The 9,001-nt window shown below is 39.7% G+C and overlaps 1 long non-coding RNA gene across 1 annotated transcript; it reads right to left on the minus strand.

The window, feature by feature from the left end:
* Positions 1 to 218: 218 nt before the first annotated feature.
* On the minus strand, positions 219 to 4,422 carry LOC132954924 (uncharacterized). The gene is made up of 4 exons (XR_009665869.1): positions 4,131 to 4,422; positions 1,056 to 1,137; positions 490 to 563; positions 219 to 316 (listed from the first exon to the last, which is right to left on the minus strand). It is a non-coding gene; the product is annotated as an uncharacterized LOC132954924 (long non-coding RNA).
* Between the last annotated feature and the right edge of the window lie 4,579 nt (positions 4,423 to 9,001).

Here is a 9,001-nt window from a genome sequence, read left to right on the forward strand (position 1 = left end):
TTACCTTTTCTTTGTGGTTCTTTTCTTATCTGTTTGTTAGATTTATTTTGGGGCGTTTGCCTTTATTAAGATAGGACAGTGGATCAAGTAGGAAATCAGGGAGAGAGAGTGGGCAACATGACATGTTGGAATGGAGCCACAGGTTGGATATTTTGTTTCCCCCAAACTGTTCTGCTTCTGCAAATGTTTCTGGGTAAAGTAAGAAATTTACGCACCTGTCTTCTCTGCTGTCACACCAGGTGTGTTGATAGATATTTGATGACCCCTCCTCCCTCTCTGAGAGTTTTTTCTTGTTTGAGTCTCCTTTAAGGATTTTCTGTATCATCAAAACAGCTTCGTATAAACTTTGAGTTTCCACAAAATAGATGAGTAAGCAGATGCTCAGATTTGTTTTTCATTCCTGGTATGTTTAGCGTACACAGTTGTACATTGTGTTTAGCACAATAGCTCTGGATACGTCCATAGTTTATACGCACATTGCTATGTCACCTTTAATAGTCAGCGTTAAAATGATAAGTTGCCTCCAATGAAAATGTCACTTTCTGTTTTCACCAGCTTGGCACCTGCAGGAAATAGAGGTCATGGTGTCTAAATGAGAAACCACAGTGTGTTTTATTGAATAGAAATGGGAAATTGAAGATGCTGGTATTGTGTGTGTTTTTGTGTGTGTGTTTGTTGGGATGTTGAGGGTGCAGAGGAGCTGTTGTCTATCCATAAATTCTACATAATCCCAAAGAATTAATTTCATCTTGAACTAGATTCTTTAAGTGCCTGCAGGTCTCTGATTTACCAAAGCAATGTTGCCTCCTTCATTAGGAGACACTTTGAATATCCCGAACATGTTGAATATTTCATTTGAAGACTTCACTGCGTCAATGAATATTCATACTTTGGCTTTGTGTGCCTCCGCTGACAAGTATTAATGGGAAAATCTTAATCCTAAAACACATGTACACATCAGCTGCTGGTGCCGTATTTGGCTGTTTGTGGTCCTTTTAAAAAAAATTAAAAATTCTGGTTCACAGACAAACACAGGATGTGCTGTGTCACAATACCTCCAGCAGGTACAAAGATCGTCATGTTCATCAACATGACACCTCAGGTGTTGTGGTTGGTCTCTTCATCTCTCTATCACACCTAAAAGATGGAAAATAAATCAGTCTCACAGCATGTTAATTAAAAGGACATCTATGTAAGATATCTACTGAATTAAATCATAAAGTGACCTTACTAAATCATGAGACATTAAGGAAACAGTCTGTGTTGAAGTGCTGGCTTCTCTAACAACAAAACAGCAGTTTAGATTCCAGTCCTGAATCCTCTGGATTTTTTTTTACCACAGAAGGTAGGCCTATAGGTGGTTTTAAGGCGGGGGGACACAGCTCTTGTTTTGAATTTGGACTGCAGTACCCATTTGAAACATTACGTGTCAGAGTTACATATTGCTCCTTTACGTTTTATCGTAATGTATTGTAGAATTTGAAGTTTTTGCTAAATGAAAAAAGCTTCTCTGCTTTTTGGTTTTATTTATATTTCATCAGCCATCAGCCTTCTTGCTATTATTTATTTCCAAAGAGTACCAAAAGCATTAGGTGTATTGTAGTAAACTACCAACCAAAGACCCAATAGACAATACAGACTGAGAAAAGTTTGGTGTAAACAAACATACCAAGTAAAAAAGGAAGAGATCGTTTGAGAAGATACTGATCTTAGGTCAGCTTACTTGCGTTCTCCGTATATTCTCTTCCAATGGTTTTCCTCATTCCTTCAACATTTGATCATTTTTTGAACAGTAAGCTTAACTGCAAATAACAATCCTTTAAATGTTTTCTTGTACGTGAATAACACGAATATCAAAGGTCAACAATGAAACTTTAATGATCTACATTTAAAAGAGTTTAAATTCCATATTTATACGAGTGAGAGGATTAGCCGTAGAAAACAATAACATTTTAGATTTCTTTTGAGTGTTTTTTTTGTTTTACATTCCCAGACACTGACTCCTTCTGTAATGTTTTTTAAGTGTTTCTCAAATCCATGAATAAAAAAACATCATTTACATACCGACTGCTGTACCTCTGTGTGAGAGCGGAACAGACATTAAAACAGACCAAACACTCGCTTCTGTTTGAAAGCATTTTCAGAAGAGGTGACTGACTTCAGCTCCAACTTGATTCTAAATCTGCAGTCCCAAAAGCTGTGTTGTATCTGTCTGAATGTGTGTGTGTGCGGTTGTATTAGAGAGTGAGTACTCGACTTGAAGCTGAGGAGCTGTGGGGCTGTGATCAGAGGGAAGCCCCTTAATGAGTTGATGCAGGCGAGTCTTTGATGCTGCTGTTCTCTGGGAATTCTGGGAAATAAAAAGGGGAGGTGTTGGGATGGCGTAACGACCTTTAAACTTTTATAGTCAGTGGATAAACTGTAGAGTACCTTTAGAAAAAGTCAACTTTTTTTTTTCATACAGAATCAATCAATCAATCTTTATTTGTAAAGCACCAATTCTTATAATGATCTTGGGACACTTTAAAAAAAGGTTACCTCTTCATTAGATATTCAGGAAATGTTATTGGGGCAAATTTTGCAGCTAAATTAATTAAAGGAGCTTCTTGAATGGTTACGTAAGTTACTCTGGAGCAATTCTGTCTCTTAGAAAATGTGTTTTTCATGTCTAAATACATTACTTTATAAACACCTTCTGTAATGTAATAGATTTATTTTTTGTTATACAGCAAGTGGCCCAATGTAAACTGTGCTGTGTGGTTGGTCCATCACAATGTTTCACAGTAAATCACTGAATCCACTGGATTAAATTTCCATGAAATTGTGTTCTAACATTCACGTCAAAATCAGGTTAAGAGATTCAAGGATCAACGTTTAAGGTTTTTTTTATTAAAAAGGTGAATTTGTTGTGCAGATGGGAGAGTTGTCATTCCTAAGATAAAAAAAACACACAATAATACTTATTCACAGTTTGAGGGAAGTCAAGACAAAGGTACTTAAAAAACAACATTAAAATACATCATTGATTAAATCAAGTCATGATATGGGATTTTGAGGACAATCAAAGTTTAAAATATGCTCGGATCCTCTTTTTCTAGCTCTGCAGGTTGTGCTACGGCTACAGGTACAAAAGTGTTTCTGTAATGTTTTGTTCTCTCCTTAGGAGCAACCAACCAAAAGCCCGAACAAACACGCTGAATCTCAGAATTTAAAGGATGAGAACAGTGAAGGAGAACAGAGCTCACCTGACGCTGCAGCTGTGAAGAATGAAGATCAGACATGTTAAGTTGTGAGTTAACTATTTGTTTGCCCAGTCTGGTCAAGAGCATTTTTGTTTTTAAAAATGAGGTTTGATAGCCTAGAGGTTAGGAAGCGCCCATTGTAGGGTTAAAGGCCGACCTGTGGCTCCATTCCAACATGTCATTGCCCACTCTCTCTCTCTCCCTGATTTCCTACTTGATCCACTGTCCTATCTTAATAAAGGCAAAAGCCCAAAAACAAATCTAACAAACAGATAAAAGGTAAAAAACAGATTATTGTTTGGAGTTGAGTTCTCTTGCCAGAGATGCCCGTTGTTGCCCAGCTGCATCATCAACCTTGAATCAGTCAATGTTGTCTTTGTCTGCACACAACAAATGCACAGAGGCTTTCTGTTGTTTCATGGTGTTTGCTGTTACAGATACAGGACAGATGAACATGTGTGTGAGTGAGTCTCTGTGCCGGCTGCTGCAGATGATGTTCCTGTTGCCAGTTCATTTTTAATTGCACGAGTGTTGATTGTGTTTCCTGACATGTAAAGGTGAAGCAAAGCTGCGTTTCAAGCCGTCTGTGTGAACATAATGTAAAAGTCCAGAGATTACTCTGGCTGTGCACCAGTACTACATCACTCAAAAGGAAGGACTGATATGTCAATTATTTTAATTTACAGACAGAATGGCCAAAACAAAAGCGTTCATCGTTGAATCTTCTCAGGGAAAGATGACACACATCTAGCTACCAAATTACACATCGTCTAACATTGTCCACTAAATGATCACAAGGATTACATGATGACAAACAGGACCCAAGTGCAGAACCAAACAGAAAATATTTTATAAAAAAAAAAAAAAAAAAAGAGAACAAAAACTTACCTTGTTAAAGTCTAAAAAGTAACAAGGTCCAACGTAAAAGTCCAAACTCAGGAAGAAACCAAAATACACTAGAGCAGAGAAAACTTCACACAGAGAAGGTTTGACATGACAAACTGACAACAAGAGGGAATGAACACTCAGAGACTTAATAGACACGGGGTAATCAGACACAGGTGAAGACAATCGGGGCAATCAAAAATGGAGGGAAACCAGACAAAGGGAGGAAGTAAGACAAGACAAGAAACACTGGGGACAAGAACTACAAAATAAAACAGGAAACACTAAAGAAACACAGAGACAGAGGTGCTGCTTGACAATAAGTAAGACAGGCAACTGCTTGGGGCCCCAGGCCAGTAGCCCACATTTTCTTTTTATTAGTTGATGTCATGTGCCGTGTTGCATGTGTTTTACAGTTCTTTTCTGCTGTGGTTTTGCTGAACGGTGGCTTTACAGCATTGATTTAATGAACTGAAAAAGACTGCAGTTAAATGTTTGATAATGATGGAGCGAATTTGCTAAATGTCTGTGGTTTAAAGTTAAATCAGCACTTCAAATAAAAAATAAAAATAAAAATAAAAATCAAGTACGTCATCATTATCTCTCATTCAACCGATATCAATTCATCAGGAACTTAAATTAGCTCTAACCAGTGCAGGCGTGAAAAGTGTTACGGACATGTAACATACTGTACACACACGCGCTCACACGGTTGTATCCGTTTCTCCTGACAGATGAATCTCTCAGCTGCTCTGACAGCATGCAGGGCTACAGGTCAGTGCAATTATAAGGTCAGGTCCTTTAGGACAAACATGAGCAGCACACACTTCAAACAGGAAGCTGATAGATCACAAACATCAGCCCATCGATCTTTGCATATAGAGCGTTATGTCATGAAACAGGATCATGACAGGAACCCTGCACACATGTGTGTGTGTGTGTGTGTGTGTGTGTGTGTGTGTGTGTGTGTGTGTGTGTGTATACACGCTAATGTATTCAGAATCTATAGAGGGCTTGTGTGAGTGTCCTGGGAGATACGTTTAAATGTTTTTACAGCGTATTGAATGGTGGGATTCGCAGTGAGTAAAACAAATGAGACCACAGAGGAGAAACATGAAACAGCGTACGGCATAGCAGTGAATAATGCTCTCACTTTTTAAGATAACATTCCCCAGGAACTCTGTCGAGTAATAAGAACGTTATTCATTCATCAATCAATTTAGGGAGGCAGTAGCTCAGTCTGTAGGGACTTGGATTGGGAGCAGGAGGGTCGCCGGTTCAAGTCCCATAATATGGAAGTTGGTCTGGTAGCTGGAGAGAGCACAGGACACTTCCCGAGCACTGCTGAGGTGCCCTTGAGCAAGGCACCAAACCCCCAACTGCTCTGGTGCTCTCCCTGCGTAGCAGCCTCACTCTGACATCTCTCCACCTATGTCCACAGGTCCTGTTTGTGCATGTGTGTGATTGTGTGTGAGAAGCATGTCTCTAAATATCAGAGTGTAAACCAGAATTCCCCCTCTGGGATCAATAAAGTATATCCAAATCCAAATCCAAATTGTTTTAATTGTACAGCGCCAACTCATTACAAGTGTTTACAAAAAGGAGCGGGTCCAGATTGTATTTTCTGTCATATTATTTATACACACCCAACATGAATCCACCATCAGCACTAAGCAACATGCAAAGTTAAAAATGGTCTTTTAGAGACAGAAACCTTGAGCAGCACAGCCGTCTGCTGAAACCGTGTCGGGGTTCAGAGGAGACAGAGGGAGATGCAGAAAGAGAGGTGGATAGAGACAAACAGAGCAACAACAACAACAATAACATGGTAACAACATTTGAGGTTGCCTGACGTCACGGGAAACGGTCGCTGTGTTGATATGGTCTGTTCACTCTGATTAGCATCACCTCAAGCTCAGCAGGGTTGTTATTTTAAAAAACTCAAAACTGTCATGTGATAGTTTAGCACTCACAGTAAGTGATCTCTGTGTGTGGAATAAATACATCTCGTGAGGTTTATGGATAGTTCTGTTTGATATGTGAGGATGTCACAGGGTTTATTCCACTGCTGTAAATACTCCAGTGTTGGTATTCTAACAGACTCTGTTTGATAAGTATGTGCTCATGCAACAGCCTTTTAATGAATACCAATTATGTATGTTAATTCAGCCAAAGCTTTATCTGTTTTTGTATTTGAATGGTCACAAGTGCACACCGAAGGATGCATTTTTCTTATAGTGTGTATGACTCTGTGTGTGTGTGTGTGTGTGTGTGTGTGTGTGTCCTCTCATTTGTTCAGGTCTCATTGGACCACATTATCATGTACAGTTTTTACTCCAGGGAGCTGGGAAAGGTAATTACAAATGACCATGTGACGCATGGGAAGCGGGGTTCAAAAAGTGTTTGTATACGTGTGTGTGTGTGTGTGTGTGTGTGTGTGTGTGTGTGTGTGTGTGTGTGTGTGTGTGTTTTTGTGTGGTGTGATGTGTGTATGATTTTTGAGCAGCAGTGTCTGTGTGTATGCAAACTTGCGTCCTGAAACAATCTGAATGAGAAATAAGCAACTGTGATTTGCTCTGTTGTAGTGAAAAAAAACCATTGTAGCAATGTTTTGTGTGTAGTGTGGTTGACACTAGTGTGTGTATGTGTGTGTGTGTGTGTGTGTGTGTGTAAGTGTGTGTGTGAATGTGAGTGAGAGAGAGAGAAAAAGAGAGAACAAGAGAGAGCGAACTTTATTCTCTTATCTTCCTGCATTGATGTACAGTAAGTGCTTTGTTTGGAGGTGTCAGCTGTCAATCCTTTATTTCATATCTACTCACTCACTCTGTGTTCATGCATTAGGGCGCAGGGTAAGAGTGTGTTTGTGTGTTTGTGTGTTTGTGTGTTCCCTGTCTGTTCACGTTGTGAGTTTACAGCACACAGCTAATGAGTGAGTCGGATGTTTCCGATGCTGCGGGACTGAACCCGCTTGACAGCACATCCAACCAACAACACAGAGGAGACTCTGGCAGACTGACACAATGTTTTGAGTCAGAGATGTTTAGTGCACCACATGTTTTGACCAGAGTAAATGTTGCTGACTTCACAGCTCTCCTTGGGGTGGTGTTTTTTTTTTTGTTTTGTTGGATATAGGATGTGACGTTGGGAAATGTTTGCCCCAGCCCATATTTGGTAAGCCTGGAGAATATTTGAAATCTTTCCCGTCAGCCTCTTACTGTTCCGTCATGCGTTCACACATCACAGTACACATCAGGTCATACGTCCGCTGCAGCTTTAATAAGGCAACATGAGGTGACACGCTGCTGCATGTTCTGCTTATTCCAGGAGGCAAAAGGATCTGATGAAAAATCACTTTAAAAATAAATTACATGAAGATGATTCTTCTCAAAATGGAGCTGCATAAGTAAAGCTTTAATACATGTTGTCCAATAAGAGGTACACAGAGCGTCACATTCATACTACTACTGGAGATAGTTTTACATGCATGTATATTTTTGTGTTATCAGTCACTTCTCCATCCACAGCTGATGGTTGCCTAAAGGTTTTTTAAAAAAATACAAAAAGCATCCTTAGAAGCAGTTAAGGTTAGTTATATCTTTTTCACTCTCGCCTTTTTGGTTTTCTTTGAATTGAACATCACCAACCTATGTTAGCAAACATGAGCATCCTTAGAGTAGTTTACAGACAGATTTTGGAATATGCTCTAAACCAGTGGTTCTCAACCGGTGGGTCGGGACCCAAAAGTGGGTCGCGGAATCTGTGCCTTGATAAGAAAAAAACAGTCAAAAAGCCTATGCAGCACTTTTTAAACCTGTTAGTTTTGTTCCATTTTGACTAAAGGTCAAAATTGTAAAATGTTTAACTAACTCGGTCTGATGGGTTGAAAAGTATCTGAAATGTGGGTCACAATTTTCACAAGGGTGTTGGTAGTGGGTGCTGAGAGTAGAACAGTTGAGAGCCACTGCTCTAAACATCAGTAAAACAGCGAAAGATCAAAATGCAATCTTGGAACCCTTCAGCGATCATCTGATGAAGATAGAGCCTCTGGAAGTGACGACAGCGATTTCAGTGTAGCAAGCACTTAGTGAAAAAATGCATCTCCCTCTGTCCCCCTTTTCACGCCCAACACAGTTCCGGCAGATGCCCGTTAAAAGGACGTTTTTCTTGCCACTGTAACTCTGCTGAATGTTCAGTCATTCAATCAATCTCTATTTGTTTAGCAACAATTTATAACAAATGTGAGCTGAAGACATTAATCCATTATGAGCAGAGCACCAAGCAACTTTCAGGAAAGTTACATTGGCAAGGAAAAACTTGAATTAAGAGGTAGAAACCTCGAGCAGAACCAGACTCAAGTTGAACAGCCATCTGCTGAAACAGTGTTGGGCAACAACAATCAATGAGATGGATTTACAGCTACAAAGTCAGTAAAAGTGGTAAAAGTATGTGAAGTATTAGCAGTAACAGCTAAGTATGAAAATAGACTGATCCATCTAATATCTACAAAATGCAATGTAAATGCAATGATTATGAAACAGGGAGGACTGATTATGTTAATCATAGAGGTTGAAGTTGAGCAGCTCTAAGATTCACTTTAATATTTATAATAATGATAATAGATGTAAGGCTGGTATTAATAGCTGTAGCAGTTTGAGTCAGGAGGGGTCCATATCAGCAGGCCGTCCACACCAACGATCCAGAGGAACCTACAAGACAAGGGAGCTCAGGAGCTCCCAGGAAGATCTATGATTAGTGATTTACATGGTACAAGAAGACTAACAAATAGTGACATGCAGTAATATGATGTAAATGCACAGAGGGAGAGAGGGGGTGATAGAGGGAGATAGAGAGAGAGAGAGAGGGGGGGGGGGGGG

Source organism: Labrus mixtus, chromosome 21 (assembly GCF_963584025.1).
Source record: "Labrus mixtus chromosome 21, fLabMix1.1, whole genome shotgun sequence".
Lineage (NCBI taxonomy): Eukaryota > Metazoa > Chordata > Actinopteri > Labriformes > Labridae > Labrus > Labrus mixtus.